Source organism: Bos mutus, chromosome 3 (assembly GCF_027580195.1).
Source record: "Bos mutus isolate GX-2022 chromosome 3, NWIPB_WYAK_1.1, whole genome shotgun sequence".
Lineage (NCBI taxonomy): Eukaryota > Metazoa > Chordata > Mammalia > Artiodactyla > Bovidae > Bos > Bos mutus.
The window spans coordinates 78,155,744-78,180,874 of NC_091619.1; the positions used below are offsets into that span (position 1 = coordinate 78,155,744).

At 43.4% G+C, this 25,131-nt stretch overlaps 1 long non-coding RNA gene across 1 annotated transcript; it reads left to right on the forward strand.

Moving 5' to 3' along the window:
• The first annotated feature begins 3,296 nt into the window (after positions 1-3,296).
• On the forward strand, positions 3,297-24,518 carry LOC138983923 (uncharacterized). Its single transcript, XR_011463695.1, has 3 exons — positions 3,297-3,351; positions 4,857-4,918; positions 22,968-24,518. It is a non-coding gene; the product is annotated as an uncharacterized lncRNA (long non-coding RNA).
• The last annotated feature ends 613 nt before the right edge of the window (positions 24,519-25,131 follow it).

Genomic DNA, 25,131 nt, shown 5'->3' on the forward strand with positions numbered 1-25,131 from the left:
TCTCTTTAATCAGCAGCTATGTAGTTATCCCAGAGGATTTAAGTTTGATGAAGAGTATAATGACGTGAGCATATGGATATGCAAGACAAGAGATATAGAGGTATTTCTTATGTTTTTGAGCTGTGCTCCTTTTTCCTCTGTTTAACTTTGTATTTAAGTGAGCATGTGCCTTTACATGTAATTAGGCTTTACCTTCACCTTGCTAGAAGTTGATACTGTTGCCCTTAAAATTATTATCATACATATTATCTGGGATGAAACATATAAACTTTATTATTTTTTAAAACTTTTTATTTTGTATTGGGGTATACCCAATGAAGGGATTCCCAGGTGACCCAGTATGTAAAGAATCCACCTGAGACATAGGTTAAATCCCTAGGTGGGGGAGATCTCCTGGAAGAGGAAATGGTAACCTACTCCAGTATTCTTGCATGGAGAATGCCATGGACAGAGGAGCCTGGCAGATACAGTCTATGGCACCACAAAGAGTTGATCACAACTGAGCACACAGGCACACATAGGTGATAAACAATGTTGTGACAGTTTCAGGTGAACAGCAAAGGGACTCAGCCATACATATACCCGTATCCATCCTCCCCCAAACTTTCCTCCCATTCAGGCTACTACATAACATTGAGCAGAGTTTCATGTGCTACACAGTAGGCCTTTGTTGGTTAGCCATTCTAAATACAGAAGCACCCATTGAAACATACGAACTTTAGCTGTTACAGTCAGTAATACCAACTTCTCTGTCTTGTCCAGATGAACACGTGCAGTTCATATTCAGATATGCAAAGGAACCTCATCAGTCTAGATTCGTCTGAGCTCCGTTGTGACAGTCTGGACCTTCCTGCAAGCTGTAAGTATAATTACATACACTAACTATTCTCCAATCCTTTAAAGTTGCAAATATACACTTTTTGTCCAGGTACTGACATCTTTGAGCAGCCCTCTTCAGTGTGCTCAACCCAGCCTCTTCACTTAGTTCACTGGGTTCCAGGAAGAATCAGAGTCTCATAAAGAATGCTGCCTCTGATCATTTAATTCCAGGCTGAGCAGGGTAAAATCAGTTTGAACTTCACCAACATTTGCAGTCTATGAAAGCAAAATTCAAAGTGTTGGCATAATCAACTGTATTAATTGGATAGAATCTGACGATGAGGAACCAAATACGTTAAAAAGAGGGGAGATAAGAGTTGATTTTTTTTTTTAATTGAGGGCTTCCCTGGTGACTCAGTGGTAATGAGCATGCTTGCCAATACAGGTACAATCCCTGATCTGAGAAGATCGCAAATGCCTCGGAGCACCTAAACCCCTGTACCGCAAGTATTGAGCCCTTCTCTGGAGCCTGGGAGCCACAACTACTGAGCCCACATGCAGCAGCTACTGAAGTCCCAGGGCCGTAGAGCCCCATGGCTCTGCAATGAGAAGCCAGCACACCACAACTAGAGAGAAGTCCCCGTTTGCCACACCTAGAGGACAGCTTCCGCAGCAAAGAGAACCAGTGCAGCCAAATAAATAAATTATTTTTTTAAATAACTAAATTAAAAAATTTAGATAGCAAATGATTTGCTTGCCCAAAAATGGTCCGTGGAGGTGTAAGCATCAAAAAGCACCTCCAGTGTTCTGCTTTCACCAAAAACACGGAAGGAATTTCCTAGAAATGGTCAGGATGTAATTATGGAAAAAATCCTCTTCAGACCTTTATATGCTCAATCATTGCCAGACAGGGTGCTAAACATGGGAGATATAATAGGAGCATGGTCCTGACCCTCTTGCTCAGAGAAGTACATCAGCTGTCCTGTACAGTAAATGTGAAAGGAATCACGAAATAAATATAAAAGGACACAGTGGGTGCCCAAAGGAGTGGTCATCTCTGTGATTCTAATAAAGTGAATTCATAGCAATCATGTAAGGTTGTTCAGTGAGATAGCAAACTCTCCCATGAAAAGGTGAAGCAGAACCTGAATGAACAGATAAACAGGAGTCAAGGAACAAGAAAAGGGGTTTTGAAGAAGCAATCAGTTCACAGCAGTCCTAAGACGTGAATGATCTGGTAAGTGTTCTCCATCTTTAATATCTAGGATACGAATTTCACAAAGCAGAACTGCTGCTCTACGTCGTCAACTCCCCCCTCCCCCACTCTCCGTCGCCACCCCCCCTAACAGATACATCAGGTGAGCAGGGCTCAATTATTCGAATTAAATGTGTGACCTGGAGCAACTCCCGTCACTACTCAGAGCCTCAGTGTCTTTGCCTGAGAAGTGAGGAACCCTGTCCGCTCTAGTCCATTTCTGCTCTGAATTGAGAACAGTACAAGAAACCAGAAAGGAAAACTCCAGAGAAACAAAAGTGAAAGTGCCCAAAGGAAATACAATAGTAAACAAAAGCACAAAATTCTCTATCTCACTGAAAAATGTGGCAGAGTTCCAAAACACTTTTTTTCAGCAGCCCGTGAACACGAGACTTGGGAGAGAATGAACTATCACGCCCTCTGAATGTGAATGACATGAGTGTAACGCGAATCCACCTTGCTCCATGCAACCGTCTTCTTAAACAATGCTCCGTGACCCCGAACAACCATTTATTAAGATTTTCTTTCTAGATAAGTCAATCCACGAGGAAAGGTCGGTCCCCTCCTGACAAACCCCTCGGAACACCACACAAGGGTGTGTTCCGCTTCGGGATGAGAGAGAAAAGGGGGTAAAGAAAGAGAGGAAGGAAAGATTCAAACTGATATTAGATTTTGCCTAGTGTTGCCACGCGGCTGTTGTGCACAACAGCAGGGATGCAAACTATTTTAAAACTTGGGAAATACGGTAGCCTTTAAATTTGATCGTTTCTTCCTTCATGTTAGTGAGACTTCTTTGCACCTAACCCAGAAAGGTACACCCGCCTGGGAGCGAGAGCGCGAGCTCTGGGGTGGACCAGCAAGTGGAGGCTGCCAGAATGGACCAAGCTGACAGCTTCGCAGAGCGTTGGCTGAGGGTGTGGGACCGCGACCCGCAATCGCCAAGGCTAGAGGGGTCGATCTGGACCAACCGATGTCAGAGGGCTCCCTAGGTGGGAGGATGCTCCGGACCCGCCCCGGGAGCCTCCCTTCTCCGAGCAGAAGGAAGGGCGCTCAAACGCGTGCACACTCAAACACACACACAAACACAAACATCCTTCCCGTGGAGTTGTGTCTCGTCTCCCTTTTGTTTTTCTCCCTTCCCGGTCAAGAGACCCGGAAGTTTTTTTTTTAAATCCAGTCTCTCTCTTTTCCAACCCCCACCCCCCCCTCATCTATCACATGGCAGAGATAGAATAAAAACAGAAAAATGGCGACGGTCACGTTGTGGCGAGCACGTTGTATCCTTGCTGCGTCATTAGATAATCCTCATGCAAATAGCGGGAAGAACAAAGGAAAGGGGGGGTCCAGGACCCCCCCGGGGGCGCAGGTGGGTGTGGGGGCGGCGTGCCGGGCGCGGGGGCGGCGGGGCGCGCGCCGAGCCGGGCGCCGGCGGGAGACGTGCGGTCGCGCGGGGCTCGGTGCGCCGAGTGTCTACGTTCGTGTGCGCGCCCCTGCGGCGCGGTGGAGCGCTGGCCGGGCAGCTCCTGGCCGGGTCTCGCTGCGCCCGAGCCCGCCCGCCCGAGGGCACGGGAAGCCGGAGGGCTAGGAGAGCGGTTCCGGCGAGGCCCGCCGCGACGCGCGCACCCTCACACGCACACGCCGCCGCGGGGCTCGGCCGGCTCAGCGGCCGCGCGGGGGGCGGGCCAGGCGGCGGCGGCTGGGGCTGAGGGCGCGCCGCTGCCCGGCGCCCGCCCTGCAGCCTCCGCGGGGGACTGCACGCAGCTCGCCACCTCGGGGTAGGCGGCGGGGCGCCGGGGCGGAGGCTCGGGGCGGGCTGGGACCCCGCACGGACTTGGGGTGTTGCTGGGCTGGTTTTGTTGTGGTTGGGATGTTTTTGGTTTTTTTTCTTCCCCTGCGGGGCGGGCGGGGGGCGACCTCGCCCATCGGCATTTCCGCGGTTTACCTCTGGCTCTTGCTGGGGTGTCAAGACCGGCGCAGGTTGAACGAGGGCGCGGGGAGACCCCCGGTGTCCCGCTCCGGCCCCCTGGCGGGGCAGTGGCGCGGAGGGGCGGGGCGGGTGTGTGTAAATGTTGCGCACTCGCTTTTCCCCACCCCCGCCTGCTTCCAGGCAGCTGGCGTGGGTCCCTTGCCGTCCGGCGGCGACTGTAAATAGAGCCTGGATGTTGTTTACATGAAGGATCCGGCGGGAGGAGTCTGCGAGGAGGAGGCGGAGGAGGAGGAGGAGGGAGGGAGGAGAGAGGAAGACCGGAGTCCCCGCGGCGGCGGTCCGGGGCGAGGGTGAGCCCCGCGCGGCGCGGGCACTGGTCGCTACCACGAGGCCGGGACGCCGGACCCTGGGGTAGGAGGGAAAGTGGGCGCGGGGCGGGGAGATGAGGGGGTCTGTCTGAGTGGCATTTTTAGCTTACAACCTGCCACGCAGATTCTCCGGGGCGAGAGGGGAGGGGTGTGCGGGGAGGGCGGGGAAGCCTTGATTTCTCCGCACGTTCGTGCTCGCATCCCCGATCTTTTCCCGCTTCCTCTCGGGGCTCACCTGTTTATTTCCATCAACCAGAGCTTGCAGTTGTTTTTTTGTGTGTGTGTAGGCATGAGAGGCTGTTCCTTTTATTAGAAGCATTATTGGGGAAGGAGGGGTGCGTGGCTGTAATTTATGCCGGTCTCGGTCGCTTTTCAAGAAGGGGGAGGGGACTTGGCGAAGATCGCCTGCTCCCGGCCGTAGCTGACCCCATGGGCGTAACCCCTGCCTTACCCCTTCCGAAGAATCTTTTCCCTCAGCTACCCGCAGGCCAGCTGCCACCTTCTTGGAGAAGGACCACACCTGTGCTTATTCCTCGCTTTGGAGGAGAGGTGAGCTGAAAAACCGACCAGCTTTCCCAAAGCTGTTAACCAGCCCTCCTGTCCCAGAATTGGCCAGAAAGTGCTGCTTTCACCTGCCGGTTGCGCTGGCCACATCCATCCCCCCACCCACCCTTGCAAGTTGTCTACAGATGTATCGGGATTTTTTTCTTGCCTCTGGACCTGCGGCTCACAACCAGCAACTAACTGCTGGGTTTAGACAGAAAGAAGTGATCTCCTTGGGTTTAGTGTGCGTTCTTCGTTCCCCAGTGGGTCTTACGATGGAATCTGCCACCTCTATTCTTTTGCTAAGAGCTTAGTCTAGAATCTGGCCTGAGTAACCAGTTTCTGGCTCTCTTTCTCTGGGCCCCACCCTGGCCCCTCTTGGTTCTCCGGAGCCAAATACGCCTCCCAAGCAGAAGGCACACCCTGCCCTAAATCTAACCATTCCAAAAGGGAGGAGGAAACAGTGGAAGAGAAGGGACCCAGGGGTCTTCTTTCTGTCCTGAGTATCCCCAACAGCAGTTTCCTCTTCAACCCTCCAGCATTTATAATCTCTTTATTCTTCTTATTAGCTGCTCCCCATTTTTGCCTGTAGTCCTATGATAGATATTTAGGTGGGGATGGAGGTGTGGAAAAAGAGATGTCACCCCTTTTCCCTCGTGTGAGACATTTTCATTCTCAGTCTTTCCATTTTTGAGATGCTTAACAATTAAAATATGTAAATATGTTTGCACGCTTATTTGAACTTGTTTTCTTGCTGGCTAATGAATAGCTGGGACTCAAAAAGGAGGGGGAGAAAGCGATGAGAGGTGTACATTCTCCCTTAGGTCCCTTTATGAGCATCCCCCAGAGTTGCTGGAGGAGACCCTTCAATGAAAGCCAGCAGTCTCCCTTCCATGACATCACCACCTAAGCCCTTCCAACTTTAGCTTCAGAACAGGAAGAAGGCTCAAAATAGAACTACCTTAGGAATCCAGCTCCTTTTAGAAGATCAACTTTTAAGTCAGCTGCAGGAGAAACACTGAACTTTGACACGCAGAGAGAAAGCTGCAGTGTTTGTAATTGGTTCCTTTGGGGAAGGGTCTGGCGATACTTTCCATGTGTATTCAGAAAAGCTTTTCCCAAGATAAGTTGAGTACCTAAGCCGATGAATGATTAATTGAATAGTTTGAGATTCATTTATTGAATTATTCATGTGTTTCAGTATGTCAACAGTAACAAGTACTTTTTGGAATGAATTAAAGAGGGGCTCCTAGAATGTGTTTCAGGGATTTTACTGGAGAGAGAGGAGGTTGGTGGGGGGTAGGAGGGAACACTTGAAGGAAAGGAATCTGAGGATGCAGTGACAGCTGCGGTGAGTATGGAAGTTGAGAGGCTTACTATAAACAAGGCCTGTAACTTTTACAGGGTGACTAATATCCTGGACAAAGAAATAATGATGGCAGGATTTTCCACCTTTACCTTGAAAGTTAACTTAGTATCTTTGAATCATGATGTTTCCATTTTTATTTTTCCCTGAATTCTCAGAGCTGAAAGAGTTGTTCATTCTTTAGAAGGGGCTTCTTAATAAGTGATCATCACTGGCGTATTAACAACTTAAAGATTAGGAGGGCAGAAAATACCTGACATCATTTGAGTAACCAGTGAGTGCTGTAGAGTGACTTGCTGGGTGAAGGGTTCTGATTTTAAAAAATCCAGGTGACAGGATCTTCTGTAACTGTATTAGTACAGTAGCCACTAGCTACGTGTGGCTGTCAAGCACCTGAAATCTGGCTAGGGTGATAAGGAACTGGTTTTTAAATTAAAAATTGGTGTTCAGTTTTTTGGAAAAGTTCATTATGTTTGGAAGTTGGGCGTATGTGTCTACTTTTTAAGCTGTGAATTTTATGAAATCTACAGATTATTTCTGATGAAATTTTAGTGTTTGAATTGAGATGTGTTAAGTGTAAATATGCCCTGGATTTCTAAGACTTAGTACAAAAAAGTAAAATGTCTCATTAATAATGTTTATATCGTTTACATGTTCCAATGAAAATACTTTGGGTGTATTGTGTTAAGAGAATATGTTGTTAATGTCATTTAACCTGTTTATATTTTAGTTTTTTTTTTTTTAATATGACTACTGGAGTATCTAAGGTTGCAAACATGACTTGCTTTTTGCTTATCTGGGACAGCACTGGTCCATGATATCACTCCTTTTTTTCTTGGTTTTAATTTCCAAAGAGGTGACTGCAGGAAATACAGTTATTTCATGTTAGTCAACCATTTACTTTGCCCTGCTATTTTTCATGTGGATTTGGGGACCCCCAAGAGTACTATTATAGTACAAGAAAGTGTTAAATAGTACAAGTACAGTATAATAGTGGCGGCCCTGCAGATTTCTCTGCGGGAGGCATGCCCCGCTCAGGAAGGTCGGTAAAAATGTCCAGGGTATTGGAAGCGCTGGTTAGGGGTATCATGAGAAAATGTAGAGACCCACATATTGGGCCAGACCTGCTTTTGTAAAAGGTTTCTGGGAATACAAAACTATACCAGGGAAGCGTGTGTGGCACTCGGTGCTACAGTTGTGACACCTGGTGACATCTTAGTGATGCCACGCACTTTTTTAAAATTTTCTCTTTCTCTGCTTTTACTTTCTGCCCCCGCATCATAGCTCCACTGGTGGGAATCAAGCTCACAAAGTTGCTGACCCCTTTTCTCAAAAAAAGTATAATGTTGACCTGAATGGAATGTTGATATCTTTGGAGTTTGGTTTTATCTATTGAGGTTCAGTAAAGACACTGGAAGGGACTTGGGCGTTTAGTACTATCCCCTCATTTTACAGATGACAAACTTTCAAGTACCTTGCCTGTTGACATATAGACCGAGGAGTTCAGTATATACTTTTGTTGATAACCTATTTAGAGAATCCCTGAAAAATGAAGAAGTTTGTCCATGAATCAGTCAAGTATTTGTTGAGCTTGCACTTTGTGGGAAGGACTGTGATTAATTTTGTGAAGGGACATGAAGAGAACAGTCTCTGACTTCAGGAACAGGACGGTAGACTTGAGGAAATCAGATGTAAACAGAACCAAAGTAAATCACAGTTTAAGATCCAGCACATCATAATGAGTGCAGTACCCCTGTGTCACAAGTAGAAACGTGTTCCTTTTCCGTGTGTTACAAGTAGAAATGTGTTCCTTTTCCAGATGTAGGAATAGAAGCTCTGAGTGGTGGACTCTGCAGGAGAGGACTGTGCTTGTGTTTCCGCACCAGCCCAAGGCTCTAGAAGTGGAGGTCAGTGCCTGCCTTTGGTATGGCCCCCCTTCAGCTGTCAGTTACGGGAATTTGAGAAGTAAGACCCAGCATTGCTAAATGCAGTGCTGAATCTGCTAAATCACAGATTAATAGAAGATGACCAGAGTTTTTAGAGATGGTTAGCTAGGGGTGGATCATGTTGAAGTTAGCTGGTATATTTCTAACTAGTTATTCTAAAAAAATACGATAACAAAGGTGAAATGAAGGAAAGCTGACTTGTGAGCAGACTGAAATCCAAAATCTGGGGCAAAAATTAAATCTTAAGCAAAATCCAAAAGTGAATTAAGTTGATAGTTGGACTACAAGTGTGTATGCTGAGTACATGTGTAAAGGGGAAAGACCCATAGAATAGAATACTATATTCTATCAAACATTAAGCAGGATGGTCCAGCTGCTTATAGATTCTTAGTCTTCTGGAGCTTTGGGGGCTAAAATCCCTATCATTTCATTCCTCTTTCTGTCTCAACATTACCGAATATAGAGCTTCTGTGTTAGCTTTTTTCTACGTGACCTTCTGAGGTTATGGAGCGTGACTGTTTGGAGTCCAGTGCTTGGAATGGCTAAAACAATGTCACCCCCTCTGTAATTAGTCCCAGTTAATGCTTCTCTGTGAGAATTGGGGCTGACTTGGCACCAGGCAGTTGTCCTTGGCTTTTCCTTGACGTTTTAGCTGATTTATTTCTCCTAAAGAAAGAAAAAAAAATATGTAGCCTCCTCATTCCAGGTTTCCTACTAATCTTGACACCACTTTAGTTTTTAAACACTCTTAACAGCAAAGCTTTGCCATGAAACACAAATATACGTTCTCTCTCCTCCAGACAAAGCAGTAGTTGACGTTTGGCATCTTCTGTTGACAGTACATTTTTACATCTTGACAGTTGGGTCAAATTTGCACATTTTGTAATGTCACCAAGTTGGATGGTAGTTTTCAAGTTGGGGAAGGAAAACAATCAGTAAAAGACGGGTGGATTTAAATTAAGCAACCTATTTGAACTATTTTAGTTTTTAAGTATTGTCAAATATTTTGCATGCCAGCAGCTCGTTTCATGGTACTTTCACTTATTTAATATATAATCAGATACTTAAAAGTTCAAAATCATCGTGTTTTCATTTTCATTCCGTTGATATGAGACATGACATATTTTTTGTGTTCCGTGAGGTCTAAAACCGTGTTTTTAGTATACCAGTTTGCCAGTAGTACTTTCTAGATGGTAATGGTGCATTCATCATGAAGAAATTGTTCTCAGTTGTATCATTTTCAGCATAGAAGAACTGAGTTTAAAACCAGGTTGATCTTCGGGGGAACGCGTTTTACTTTTCCTTTCTCCCTCTTACTGTGCAGTAAACTTCTGTACTGTAACATGAGCACCTGCCATCACTTGTTTTAAAATTAAAATAATTCAATTTTTTTAAAGAAGTATCTATTGACAAATGTTTTTGGTAGATTTAGCTTTTTTAAATGCACATGTAGAAGAAATAACTTCCAAGAGAAATAAAACATTTTTAAATGTTTATTAGTATTTATAAAATACAATTTTGAAAACTCATACTTTTGCTTCCTTGAAACTGCTTTAGAATTATTCTGAGAAAATATTAATTTAATGATTCACAGTTTAATGGTAGTTTGCTTTTTATTATTATTTGATCCCTTGGCTCCCTGCTGTATCCCTGCCCCTTCCACCCAATTTAGGTGAAAAAGAAATGAGAAGAAAAATAAGGAAATAGGAAATACTCTTTACTTTTTGCACCAAAAATCTTTAGTTGTCTAATTTTTGGTCATGACTAATAGAGTGAATTTCAACTTTGCAGTCCGTTATAGACTTTTAAGTTCATACTTGTCGACTTCATATTTAGATGTTCAGTTGCACTACCACTCTGTTTGCAAAGAATGGTCCAGTAACTACCAAGTATATCAGAGTTATTTGTGCGTTCCCATCTTTACCTACCCTCCAGTATCTCAGAGGAAGTATTCATGTTTTCCAAAGCCGACAGCACCAGAACTGTGGCTGGGAAATATTAGGTGGTAATCTTTTTATCTTCTTTGATGTATCAGCTATCTAAAATTTTATTCTCAAATAATCACAATATTTTTGTTCATGTAACAGATATTTATAATTTGGGTGAAAATATGCAACTATTTCCAGTAACCTTAGGGTAAGGGAATCCAGGTTTTTTTTTTTAATCTTCGTTGCCCTCTCCTGTTTCAACTCTGTATTGCGTCAGCTGGCTAAGACCTAGGCAATGACTTCTTTAACTTTTAGATATTTCTGCACTTTAGAGAGTTGTTTTAATTTGTATGCAGGTGGATTATTTCATTGGATATTCCTTTTCTGAAAATATAGTCAGTTTCATAGTGTATAAAGTTAACAGTTGAACTGGCTCACTGTACTCTACTATTTTCTGACCTCTGCTGATCTAAAGAGTTGATTCATCTCTTTGACTTATTTGAAGTACAGTGCTGATATCTAATTTGCATATAATGGAGTCTTTGAAACCGAGCAAATGCCTAATGGAAAACACAGTTATTTTTCAAACATCTGTCAAGTTCCACTCATAGTGAAATAACTTGAGAACTTAATGACTGACATGGAAAAAAAATGAGTGAATCATGGCTTTAATGAGTTGACTATTCTGAAGCTTGAATTCCAGTTTGAGAATCTTTTTGTACTTCTTATTAAAAATACATCATCCCTGAAGATGACTTCAGGGTACGTCTTAAAGGTAATAGGTAGTTTCAAAGCAAGTGATGTGTATATGTTGATTTTTTTAGAAGGCATTCCAAAGGATGTTAGCAATCTTTCACCATAACTGTAGAATTGACATTAACTATAGTGAAAAACACCCTGTAGGTGTGATATAAATATGTAATCATTAGTGTCATCAATTTGAGTACATTCTTAGCACTCAAAGCAAGAACAATAGAAGTCTTTCTGCGGGAGGGGGTGGGGGGCTGATGCGTATTTCTTCTTAAATCATAAACTCCCACAAGCTCCTGCTTCATGACCTGAGACACTGAGGAAACTAAAAATTTTAACCTGAAAGTAGACGTTTTCAGAATCTTTCTGTTTGCGTAAATTGTGTAAACTGAACACCCACTTGATGGAGTTGAATGGCTGGGTTAGGGCAGAGAAAAAAGCACCAGCTTCCATCGTTTGACATGGGTTTGAACTCAGGTTCAGTGTAACCAGTGGTGTGATCAGGTAAATCACCTAACCTCTCTTCAGTTTTCGGGTTTTTTTTTTTCTTTTTTTCTTTTTTGGCTTTCTTGCACAGCATGTGAGATCTTAAGTTTCCTGACTGAGGATTGAACCTGTGCTCCCTGCAATGAATGTGCCCATTCTTAACTACTTGACTGCTAGGGGAGTCCCTAACCTCTCTTAGGTTTTTATTCTCTTTCTGTAAAATGGTGTAATGAAGTCTAACCTATTCCAGAATCCTTTTGTGATGAATTAATGAGTGATTCATTGACAATCCCATAGGGTTCTTGTGAAAACCAAAGCAGAATGCACATAGAAAATTACTGCATGTTCAATAGATGTGAAGTATTATTGCCATGTTGGATTATGAGCACTTTGAGGGTAAGGACTGTTTCTTATTTACCTTCAATTCCTGGACATCCAGAAGATGTCTGGAAACATAGTAGACCTTCAGTAAGTTTTTATTGCATGAATGATTGAGGTCAGGAAAATGGAATCAGTGAATCCATGCTCAGTAGAGGTAACGCTGTCACATAGAGCCAGAAAGCATGTTTGATGTATTCGTGGTTGTTCATTATTAATATGTATAAATCACATGTTCATCATTCATCTTAATATAATTTAGCCAGCCCTTTTACTATTTCAGCCTCACCAGTTACTGGGCTGTGACCCTGTTTTTTCTTCTGCTTCCCCACCTTCCAGAAGGGGATCTTTTAGTCCTTCACTTCCTGGGGAGCCTTCAGAGGGAGTCCTGCAGCCACCCGGAAAGGATGCTGCCGGCCGACGCAGAGACTGACAGGCTGCCCTGGCTCAGTTATCACAGTGCTGATGCTGTCCATTCTAAAGGTACAGTACTGTGATAACTGAAGGATGGCAGCCATCTTGCCTTCCATCAGAAGAGCCGCGCCGTGCCTGGGGAGGAAGACAGAAGACGAAGGATGGCCTGTGAAACAGTGGCGGGACCCAGAAGCCCGCTACCCTGTCCCTGCATTGGTCCTTCCCTAGAGCCAGGGGGTAGTCCATCTGTCTTTGCCTTGTTTCATGATACGAGGCTGAGGAGGAGTTGGATAGTAGTCTGTTCTGTGGTACTGATTGGACATATCATTAAGATCTCTGGAACATTTAAGAGACTGATGCTAGGTAAGTGCTGAGTGTGGATTAGTATCAGAGACATTTGTGCCACTTTTATAAACATAAAAAGTTACCTAATCAAATTAGCTTGATGTCGTCAGTATTGGATGTTCAAAATGAAATTTAGCTTAAACGGAGAAAAAAGTCCTACGTGTTGAACGGTATTCACATTATAGCATGAATAAAATCCCATCTTTGTCTTTAAGGAATTTTTAAGATCTAGTCTAATTCAGAAAATACGTGTTGAACGCGCATGTTATGGCTGCTGTCACCTTTGCGTTTGTGGGCGTGTGTGCTCAGTCATGCCTGACTCTCTGCAACCCTTTGGACTGTAGCCTGCTAGGCTCCTCTGACCATGGAATTTTCCAGGCAAAAGTACTGGAGTTGCCATTTCCTACTTCAGAGGAATCTTCCTGACCCAGGGATCAAACTCCTGTCTCCTGCCAATCTCTTGTATTGGCAGGTGGATTCTTTACCACTGAGCCACCTGGGAAGCCTCTGCTGTCATCTTTACATGAAAATAAAATGTAAATAATTTTACTTATATCAAATAATTAAGGAGTACCCTGCAGTGTCATCTAGAATATGTCAGTTTCAGGGCTGTGAAGGTCTGAATATCAGCCCAGCGTCGGGTGGGCACAAAAGACTAGGACATTGAACAGAGCTCACATCTTCAGCCTGGATCCTGGAGTAATTCTGGGGTGAGAGGTGGGGTTATTGGAGAACCTAGATTTTCTCATATCCCTCCTCCCTGAAGACTCTCAAGGAAGCTGTACACGTGGAACAGCAGCAGACAAGGATCAGAGTACATGACCTGATTATGTGTTAGTTACGTCATAGTCTGTTGCAAGGCTCAGGTAATTTCATGTAGTTTAGCTTCAGTGCCCTAAACAGAAACCTCTTAATATCTTCCTAGGCTCACATGTGTATCTGTTAACCTTCCCACTCCGTGGATAACTGCCTAGTATAGAAACCAAAGCAATGGGCAAAGAGAGAATATAGAGTCTGCTGAGGTTAAGACCTGCCACCACAGGTCAAGAAGAGCCAGGGAAGGAAAAATTATATATGTGACCCTTTAATGTACAGAAACTACCCAGTATGCAGCATAGCCAAGTTGATGTCTTAAGCCTGTTTTATTATCAAGTCCTTCAGTGGGACAGAGGCTAGAAGAAAGGTGACTGGGAGCGAGTAGAGAGGCCTAAGAGCTTCCATTTCCTGCCCACCCTACAGTCAGACATTCCTGGTCACCATGTTCCTTTGCTGGTCCACACAGTCCTCTGACCCTCCTCTTCCCCAACCAAAGGCGCTGTTTTTGGAGGAACCCCTTGAGCCACACCTGATTGACCCTGAATTGCTTTCCATGTGGCATTGACCACCGTCTGACCCTCGACCTCCACGTCTGCATACACTCAGGGTTTCTTCAGACTGCACACTGACTGCGGTTTTGATTAGTTACAGGGAGGGACAGTTCTGCCCGATTGTGTGTTACACTACCAGTTCTGAAATTCCTTGGAGTGTCCTGCTCCCTTAAACAGAAAAGGAATTTCTGACAGAAACCCTGGAAGAACTTCTAAGAAAGGAAAGTTCTGGGATTGGTGAATTCTCAAGTAACAAAGCACTCCCAATTTATAGTGTTATAGCAGGTGGAAAAAAATGCTTCAGGGAGTGATGTGTTGTGCAATCATTGGCCTTAGTGGGGATTTCACCACCTTCCTTGATCTTCCTGTTTTCCCATTACTGGTTTTAGAAAAATTCAGATTTTATACTTAGCGGACCTTGACCCCAGGGTCCACACCCATGGGCTGTTACGGAGCTGAGTGTTGGGTGTAGTTTGGAATCACTCCTGCATTTCTACAGACTGAACCTTACTGGGTCCTATTTCCTGTCAACAGGAAAGCCTGAGCTCAGCCTGAGATGTGAACTACAGAGGGCCTACCCGAGAAGTCCTTGGCATTTAGGGGCAGTTCATAGATGCAGGGTGTTCCCAACAGGTTAGGCAAGAAGTGATGCAAGAGAAGTCTAATGGTGTTTTTCTGCTGCTTTATTTGAAACATAGATACAAAGTGTGTTTGGTTGGTGTTTTCATTGTATTCTTCAGTTGAGGTGTGAGAATGGGAACCCTGGAATTACACATAGAAGTAGCGTATGATGCAGCATTTCTGCTTCCAGTTATGCACCCAAATGAACGGAATCAGACATTTTTGCACCTGTGTTCACAGCAGCATGCACAATCGCCAAAAGGTAGAGGCAACCCAAGTGTTTGTTGACGAACATATGGATAAGTAAAATGTGTGTATGTACAACAGAATATTATTCAGTGTTATTAAGGAAGGAGGTTCTGACACTTACAACATGGGTGAGCCTTGATGGTAGCTACGTGAAATGAGCCAGACCCCGAAGGACAAATAGGGTATGGCTCTTCTTACATGAGATTCCTAGAGCAGTCAGATTCATAAAGCCAGGGAAATGATGGTTGCCTGGGGCTGGAGGAAGGGGCAAATGGGAAATTTATGTTTAACGGAGTTACTGGGGAAAATGAAGAAATTCTGAGATGAATGGTGGTGGTTGCACAATGTGAATGCACTTATTAATACTACAGAACTGTACACATTAAAATGGCTAAAATGGTAAATTTGATGTCAGTTTTACCACCACCACCAAAAAAAAAAAAAAAAGCCTACGTAATAGCACTGTTGCAGCCAATGACAGGACTGAGTTGATTGCTTTCTTCTTTAGACAGTCTTCAGTGTGAAGATAATTGCTGTTTCAAATAAGCAATTAAAATGTAATTCCCATGTCTCTATGCATTTAAAGTTCTCTAATCTGTAGATTGTTAGACATATTTCCAGAGTTTCTGACATAGCATAGCTTTAAAATTTTGTAAAATATAAAGAAAAGGAAGTATAACAGAGTGCTGAAAGCAGAGTGAGAAAAAGGCCTCAGCAAGTAGGCAGATGAGGCTGCACCTCTTGCTGGCTTTTATGTCTTTTCTGGTGAAATTGAGCAACTCACCACACCTTTTCTTTTTTCTCTTTTTTACATTTCAGTTCTTTTCAGTTGAGTTTAGTTCAGTCGCTCAGTCGTGTCCGACTCTTTGCACCCCATGAATCGCAGCACGCCAGGCCTCCCTGTCCATCACCAACTCCCGGAGTTCACCCAGACTCACGAAAATATACTTATTGAAATGAAATTCATATGCCATAAAATCCACCATTAAAGTATACAATGAAGTGGTTTTTAGTATATTCATAAATTCATATAACCATTGTCACTGTCTACTTCAGATCACTTTTTTAAATTTAATTATAGGAGGATAATTATAACAATGTGACGGTTTTTGCCATACATCAACATGAATTGGTCATAGGTATACATGCGTCACCGCCCCCCCCCATCCTGAACCCCTTCCAGTTCCCTCTGCACCCTATCCCTCTGGATTGTCCCAGACCACCAGCTTTGGGTACTTTGCTTCATGCATCGAACTTGCACTAGTCATGTATGTTACATATGTTAATGTACATGTTTCAGTGCTATTCTCTCATCCCACCCTCGTCTTCTCCCACTGAGTCCAAAAGTCTGTTCTCTACATCTGTCTCTCCTTTATTGCCCTGCATGTAGGATCATCAGTATCATCTTTGCAAATTCCATATATATGCATTAATACACAGTATTTATCTTTCTGACCTACTTCACTCTGTATAATAGGCTTCAGGTTCATCTACCTCATTAGAACTGACTCAGATGTTCCTTTTTATAACTGAGTAATGTTCCATTGTGTATATATACCACAACCTATCCATTCATCTGCCAACGGACATCCAGGTTGCTTCCATGTCCTAGCTATTATAAATAATGCTGCAGTGAACACTGGGGTACACGTGTCTCTCTAAAGTCTGGTTTCCTCACGGTGTACGCCCAGCAGTGGCATTCACCGGATCTTTCTGTGCTCCAGTTGCCTCAGTTGTCTCCTGCTTTGGAGTCATGGTAAAGATGAAATTTTATGTGTGTGTTTATAGTTTGTATTGTATGCATTTTGTGTGTGTGTGTATGATTATTTTGATGACCAAAGAAACATTTAGGCATTATTTCTTATTCTCAAGATGTAGAAGTAGTGTCTGAAAAGAATAGAGTTAATATTTTAAAATAAAGTTTTAATAAAATCCTAACTGGACTTGTCATTCAGCTCTTCTTAGCCTGATTAAAAGGAGCATTCTATAGCTTGCTTTCCATCATGAAATATTTTTCCTATTTGTTATTATGTGTTTAAATTTGAAAATAAGAGAAGTAAAATCATAAGAGACTAAAAGTAGACAGTAAAACCCTTCCCTAAGTGATTGCATGTGTTATTAGCCTTCAGTAAAAGGCATCATTTGTGGACTGCATCCACATCCTCACAAAGCTCTCACTTGGATTCATGCTCTGGAAATCAGATTTTGATGGTAAGAATGGCCTCCACCAGATCCAGTGTAGACCCCAACCCTTGATTATATCATCCAAAGTTGGAGCAGAGAGTTAGCTCTTACCTCTGCCATGCCAATTTCAGGTATTTTGCTGTGCCTCATATAATCCATTCTGAGCTTCTCTGAATAACCAACCAACTGTAAAGGCACCGCACATCTGTTGTACTACCATTAAACTGACTTCTTCCAAATCAATTGTTTATTGAGGCAGCAAGATTCTTGTGTTATATTTCATGCAGAGTTTTTTCCCCCCTAAAAATTGCTCCCTTATAACACTGGATTCATATTTACAGTTAATCCTCGCCAAAGAGTTGATTTTCACCATTACCGTAAGAGTCTTTTACTACACAGGTTTTTAAATCAGCATGAACAGGAGTAATAGAGACATCAAAAACCACTTTGTTTTATTCTTCCATATGCAAAACATGATGTGAAGATTCTTGTCGGGAGGGAACGCCAAGTATGAGAGTGTGTGCCTGGAACATTCTCCACTGGAGTTTCTTATACTTAAATTGGTTGAAGGGGGTTTGTATTGTAATGAATGCCCCTAATGTAATATATATTGAAACAATTCACATAATTGAAATGGATTAAAGTAAGCTGATGATGCCTTGTTTTATGCATTTGGACTGTTACTGTATTTTTATTTTTCATGAGATTATGAGGAGATGGATAGTGATGCTGAAAAGTGGGAAGCTGTAGAGGACAGATCCAGTGTGGTGAGAAATTCATTTTCATTTTCTGCCAGTCTCTTTGTAAATGAAATTCCAGACATATTATTTAGACTCCCATTGCTTGCTTTTTTCCCCCCCACTTTGAGTATCTTTGGACCAGGAGTATCTTAGGGTCAGTGGGGGTACCGCCTAGAACACTTTGCTGAGAAGACTTTAGAGGCCACAACTGGGTTCCATAGAAAAGAAAGTGAAAGCCACTCAGTCATGTCCAACTCTTTGCAACCCCATGGACTCCATACAGTCCATGGAATTCTCCAGGCCAGAATACTGGAGTGGGTAGCCTATCCCTTCTCCAATGGATCTTCCCAACCCAGGAATCGAACCAGGGTCTCCTGCATTGCAGGCAGATTCTTTACCAACTGAGCTATCAGGGAAGCCCCAAGCCCCAAGGTTCCACAGAAAGGGATGCTATAACCACCTGTTACGTCTACCTGTGGTCTGCTCTCAGTGTCTGTCATCGGCATCAGACTGAGATGCAGGGGTACATTGCTGACACCTTTCCAGCTATCACAGTATTTTTAATACAGAGGTTTAGATCCTCTGGGAAGGCAGACATTCTCAAAGTTAGATTGATAGACTAGATTTCTGGGAAGTTATGTCATTGGGAATATAAACACCCTTTATATGGGGAGGGCTTCATGGGCATCTAATTAGCATGTCTACTACATAATGTATAGAATTATGTCAACATAAATCTTCCTCATTTTTTATCATTCACTGGTTCCTGCAAAATTAATACTATAAAATTTGCCACATTTTAGTAAATGCATTTTAAGCAGTCTTGTATGGTTTATATATGTAGAACTTTGTGCAAGTAATTAGGTCTAATAGGCTAGAAGAGGACTTCCTTTTTTTAAAGTTGTCAGGATTATTTGCTTAGGATGAGTCAGTGTATGTTGAATGTGCATATACCAAGGCTCCAGTTTCATCCGGATTCAAATCTTCAAAGTAAAAGAGTTCTCCACTTTTCATATTTGAAGAACCTGAGGAAGCTCACAGAAGATCTTCAGCACACAAAGCTAGTAAGTGGTAGAGTAGGGGTATGAATCTAGAACAAAACTGTGAGAAACTAAGCTAATAGATATTAATCCTACCTTCTTTGCTCGAGTGTAGATTAGTAAATGAGCCTTTGAAAAGGAAGCCAGCATATGTCACAGCACCTTCCCCCATCCACTATGGCTGCTGTTACCTATAATTGCCTCTAAAAAAAATTTGATCATGACATGTTTTAAATTCCTCCAGTGGCTTCCTTGATGCTGTTGAAATCAAGACTGTTGGCCTTAGCAAGCTCCGTTACTGAAGATTCCTATTGGAAGGGAATGCCAAGTATGAGAGTGTGTGCCTGGAACATTCTCAGCTTGAATTCCTTATATATAAATTGGTTTCCACCTACCTCTCTGATCCCATGTCTTGTACCCAGTTGACTGGCCCATCCTTTGTCTGGGGAATCGCTTCTTTCCACCCGTGGTACATTTCCTTCTGCCTGAGGCACCCTTACCATTCACTTCACCTGGTTATCTTTTGTCCTTTAGTCTCTGATTAGTTAATTCCTCAGAGAACCCTTCCTGACAGTCCCATCTGTGTCCAGTCCTGTGGCACTCTGTATGTTTCTTTCAGTGTACTTGTTAGAGCTGAACTACATAAATGCACGTGTGGGGTATGTGTGTGTGTGTGTGTAACATGTCATTAGATTGTGAGTTCCTTGAGGGCAGGGACCATGGCTGTATCTATTGCTGTGTTCACAGTGCCTGGCCCAGAACCTGCTATGTGACTCAGTAGAAACCTAACGTGGTATGATTTGCCAAGTGGGGTCCTTCCTGTTTTCTAAGAGTGAGTGAGAAGAGTCCACAGTTAAAAAGGTGTTTAAAATCCCCACTTTTCTGTGAACAGAGAACTGCAGCTCTGTGACAAGCATTTTTCTGTGAAACTTTAAGGTGCCATTTGACAGAAGTGGCTCTCAGATGGCCCTGATCGCTCACACCCATCCCTGTAAACAGAGGACCAGGAGCGGGAGAGAGCCTCGTTCAGAGCAGAGTTGCCCTTGGAGCTCATCTTTTGTCTGAAAGTTGGTGAGCCACCAGCTGTGCCATAAAGAGCTCCCCACACCCAGACTCTGCAAAGCTGAGAGAAGGGGTGGGGGGAGGAGGAGGAAAGGAGAGATGCAAACTGGATGGCACAAGGGTGTGAATTTCTTGGACTCCATGATCAGTGCACGTGAGTCTGTTGTGGCTGGGAAGACCTCTGGTGATCCAGGGGTTAAGAATCTGCCTTTCAATGCAAGGGATGTGGGTTTCAGTCCCTTGTCAGGGAACTAGGATCCCACATCTGTAGGGCAACTGACCCTGAGCACCATAACTAGAGAAACCTGCATGCTGCAACTAGAGAAGGCCCTCACACCGTAGTGAAAATCCAGCGCAACCAAAATAAAGAAGGCAGCTTGGGACTTACGTTTTCTGGCTAGTGCCCTGCAGGAGAGCCACCCCCACATCCTATGAGTGGGTCCCAGGAGTGAACCAGGCTGTGGATGGTATCCCAAAGGATAAGCCTCTGGCCAGTCAGAAAACCCACCCCCAGCAAGGTGGGGTGGTCCATGTGGGAACCCTTTCTGAAACTTCTGAGCCCCATTTGATGCAGAGCTTATTGGAAAGATGTCATTTGAGCAGAACCTGCTCTCAGGTTCACTGTCAGGAGTCATGAAAGGAACCAACCAAGAAAGGAAGCTCAAGGAGAAGAGGTGAGGCCGGGGATGGGAAGGTAGTGGGCTGACTCTTCCAGCCCACCCCCTGGAGCTTTAGGCCTCCCCTTAGCTGGAGAAGGTACAGAGCTTTGTACTGATTATTGAAATCCTCATCAAAATGAAATGCTTGGTGGCTCAACTTGGTAAGAGGTTACTTTGAGGCCCTTACTACTCACAAGGAAGGGGGAGGTTTTCAGAGCACAGAAGTGGAAGATAACTGGACATAAAAGTTTCATGTTCACTGATTTGAAAATCAAAATAGTTAAAATTATTCATTAAAAGGATGAAAGGGCTATAAAGTGCCCCTTTAGGTAGAAGTTTGCGTGTTGATATTTCTTTCCCTAATAAGCCCCCTCACTGCCACTTATACCATGTTGAAGGAGTTGGGAATATTAGTTCAGTCCTAACACTTCCAACAGCCTGTTAGCTCCCACTACTGTCTCCTCTCTCTTCTCCAAAAAGCAGAATCCAGTAAGGACATTTCCCAGTAACCCACCTCCTAGCACATTTGCCTGAAGGTGCCGTGCATGAGGGTAGATGGAAGTTAACTCCGTGTTACCAGTATGTTAAGTAATTACCCAGTGGTATGAGTCCACATCTTTGATCGTTCTTCTTTGTGCCTGATAGATTGACTAAGAATATCTCAGTGCAGAACCAGCTGGCTTAAAAAACAAAAACTTGCAGATGCACCTGCCTTTAAGCGTACTCATCCTACCTATAGACCAAGTCATAGACTGACAGGGACCTTCTTCCTAGTTGTTAGCCCAATCAGTGTACTGTTGAGGATAGGAACCCAGGAGCTCATTTACTCCACCATTTTTCAAACACCGTGGGTTTGAAATTGATTAAATGTGTGTTGATGCTGCTGCTGCTAAGTTGCTTCAGTCGTGTCTGACTCTGTGCGACCCCATAGACAGCAGCCCACCAGGCTCCCCTGTCCCTGGGAGTCTCCAGGCAAGAACACTGGAGTGGGTTGCCATTTCCTTCTCCAGTGCATGAAAGTGAAAGTGAAGTCGCTCAGTCATGTCTGACTCTTCGAGACCCCATGGACTGCAGCCAACCAGGCTCCTTGGTCCATGGGATTTTCCAGGCAAGAGTACTGGAGAAATGTGTGTTGACCAGCATTTAAAAAATAAAACGAGGGACTTCCCTAGTTGTTCAGTGGTTAATACTTTGCCTTCCAGTGCAGCGGATACAAGTTTGATTCCTGGTCAGAGAGCTAAGGTCCCACATGCCTCGAGGCCAAAAAGCACATAACAAACAATGTTGTAACAAATTCAATAAAGATTTTTAAAATCTTTAAAAATTATTTAAAATCAATAAATATAAAACAATAGAAAATAGCAGTGCATAGCTTGTGGTAAAGTAATATTACTCCATGAAACCTTGCCGTTGCCTGCTTCAGTGTATGTTTGTGAGTGTGGAGGGGTGTTGTTCCGTCACTAAGTCGTGTCTGACTCTGCGACCCCATGGACAGTAGCCCACCAGGCTTCTCTGTCCATGGAGTTTCCAGGCAAGAATATTGGAGTGAGTTGCTGTTTCCTTCTCTATGGGATCTTCTTGGACCAGGGATTGAGCCTGGGTCTCCTGCATTGGCAGGCAGATTCTTTACCACTGAGCCACCTGGGAAGCCCTTATGAGTGTGTACTGGGACCCCAATTTTTTTTTCTATCTGGGTTTCAGTTCAGTTCATAAGTTGTTGGTCAAGATGTGAGATTCTAGATCATCTCACTATGTATTGCAAATTTTGGAAACTAAAGCCCAGAATGGTGAAGACACTTGTCCAGGGTCAGTAGGAAAAGAGGAGGAATTCGAATGTGCATCTCAGTCTCTTGGGTAATGTTTCCCCTTCTTCTCACCAGCCTAGAGAGAATAGCGAAAGTAATAGCTAATATTCAGTGAGCAATTACTATGTGCCAACCACTGTGTTAAATACATCATCTTATTTCATAGGGAAAAGGGGTTGGTTGGTATTGTGTTTTGTTTCAAGTAAATGTTCATGGTTGAACAGTGACTAGACCAGATACAGAAATGGTGAGTTAACATTTAAAGTTTTTATAGCAATTTGACAGAGTAACTTTAGGTCTGATTACTCTAGTAATAAAAGCATTGGCTTGCATTTTATGTCTTTAATAAACAATTTTCTAGCAATTCATTTTCATTGTGTTTTATGAAAGTATTAGTCCATGATGGATTAGAAATAAGGTCAAACGTGGTTCTCCACCATGGATAGTTTGAGAAGCACTGACTTAGACCCAGCCAAGCCAACAAGCTTTGTCCCTTGAGGCATCTGTAGTCATTTTGAAGTGCCAGGTGGTCATAGTTACCTCTGGAAGGGGCAGATTGCTGGACACAAGCCCCCTAACAGCAGAGAGGCGGGTTACTGTGATATCTACAGTTAACGAGGGACTTCGATTCTAGAAACAGCTGCCCTTATCTTGGGGTGACTAGCAGAAAAGGCCCTGTTGTCAATTAATACCCCAAAGCTTTCATTTATTTCAGAACTTGAGGAAGTGGGACTGATGGGGACGCTTTTCCCCTCTGGGAAAGCAGAGAGAGCTCGTTCCTTGTAAAGTTGCCCATGAGAAAAAGTTCAGCACAGAACAAATTAAATTCTCATTTCCCAAGACTCTCCATCAGAGTGGTAACAGCAGAAGGACGGTGCTGCAGCGGTCTCTGGGAAGAGAGGGCCGATTAAAGGGAGCTTGTGGATCTCCTCGACTTGCAGGCTCTGTGGAGGGAGCACACTTCATAAATCCTGATGGACTGATTTTTGGCTACATCCTCAGATTTGTACGAAGAACTGTTTTGAGTGAATCAGTGTGTCTTTGTTTGCATCTTCTGGAATCCTGAAGACTGAGCCAAGGAGTTAGCAAGGCTGAGCCCTGTACTGAGCATTTAATCAGTTGAACACTTCCTTATGTTTCCCTGGTTTGTGCTCATAACAAGTGACCTTCGTCCAACTCCTCGCAACACACGATTGTGGAATGTTCCCTCCTGAGGAACATGCTTTGTTTTTTTCATTGTGAACACACTGAAAATCTCTGAAAATTCAAATGAGTTTGGACAGTGGTAATAATGTAAGCTAACTGTACCTGCTGTGTGCCCAGTATTCTACATATGTATTATGTTCTGCATATGTATTCAGTTAGTGTTTACATGCTAACTGTTCCAACAGCCCTGGTCAAATGGGGGCGGGGGCAGGGGAACTAAGGCTTAGAAAAATGTGGTCACTTACCTGAGTTAACTTGTTCAAGCCTCAGCTTCTGCATCCTTATATTTACTGCAGATTCATATCAGCATCCTTGTACAAGTGAGGCAGTGCTAGAACCCCAAAGTCATAATATTTTCATTGATTCCTTTCTTCTACCTGTAAACACTGTTGGGACCTTTTGGTTTTGATTTTGAATACACATTACCTATTCAATAATTCAGGAGTGGAATGATGCACATGTAATTCTGAGTCCTGAGAATTCAGAAGCCCCCATGGTAATAAAAAGCTAACATTGATTAAAGACTTTCTGCATCACCTGTCCATGCAGTAATTTTTACCCTCATTCTCTTACTTAATCCTTTAACATAAACCACCTCCTTCTCCGTATCCCTATGTCTGCTTTCTTTTGTTTTTTAAATTTTAAAATAAAAAGAAATGTTTTTTAAAATCTCTATTTTATATTGGTGCATAGTTTTTTTTTTAATAACATTTTTGTGGGCTGCAAGGTTTGCAGGATCTTAATACCCCAACCAGATATCAAACCCAGGCCCCAGGGGAAGCATGGAGTCCTAACCACTAGACCACAGGGAATTCCTGGCTTATTTTCATGTACTGCTTTTGCATAGTCTGCTCACTAGCATACTTCAACTTTCTTTACTTATTGCTACTTCTCCCCCACTAGGATGTAATTTCCATGCAGGCGGTGTGTCTCTTGAGCTCAATGATAGAAGTCCCCAGCTAGTAGAACCAGGCTTGGTATATACTGTATATATAGTATGTAGTGCTCAAATACCTGTTTCATGAACAGCCCTTAGAGGTAAATATCACTGTCATCACAAACTGGGTTTTGTGATATTAAATGATGTGCTTAAATTGGAAGCAGTTATTCCTTTTTACTTCAAAATCAGTTTTTAAATGTTAGTGGTAGTAGCTTCCTATCTCCGCTACATTGATGGAATGAAAATTGTAACACACAAAAGAGGAGGTCGGATTGGCTTCCAGTACCCTCCTTAGAGCAGATAAGTGGTGTGTGTTTGTTAAATAGATACATTTGCAGTAGTAACTATAGCTACTGTTAAAGTAAATCAGACATCCTTTTCTTCTACCCTATTGTGCCCCCAAGTTTTATAAAAGAGTGGAGGACAAGCTTTGTCCTTTGATGAATGACTCGCTAACACAAGATGGCTGCTGTTGAAGCCGTTGTGGGCTTCTCATGAGATAGAATTTCAGAGTTGGGAAGGGCCTGGGAGATGTCCTGGCCAGCCTCCCTAGCTCTCCCCTCCAAGACACCAGTTTGTGGACTCAGGTCCTCCTTCACAGGACAACCTGTTCCATTGATGGACAGATGTATTGTCATTGGATGGCCGCATTGTCAGCAAAGTCTTTGTACTGAGCTGAAGTGAACCTCCAGGTAATTTCTCCCCATTGGTCTGCATTCTGCTTTCCAGGGAA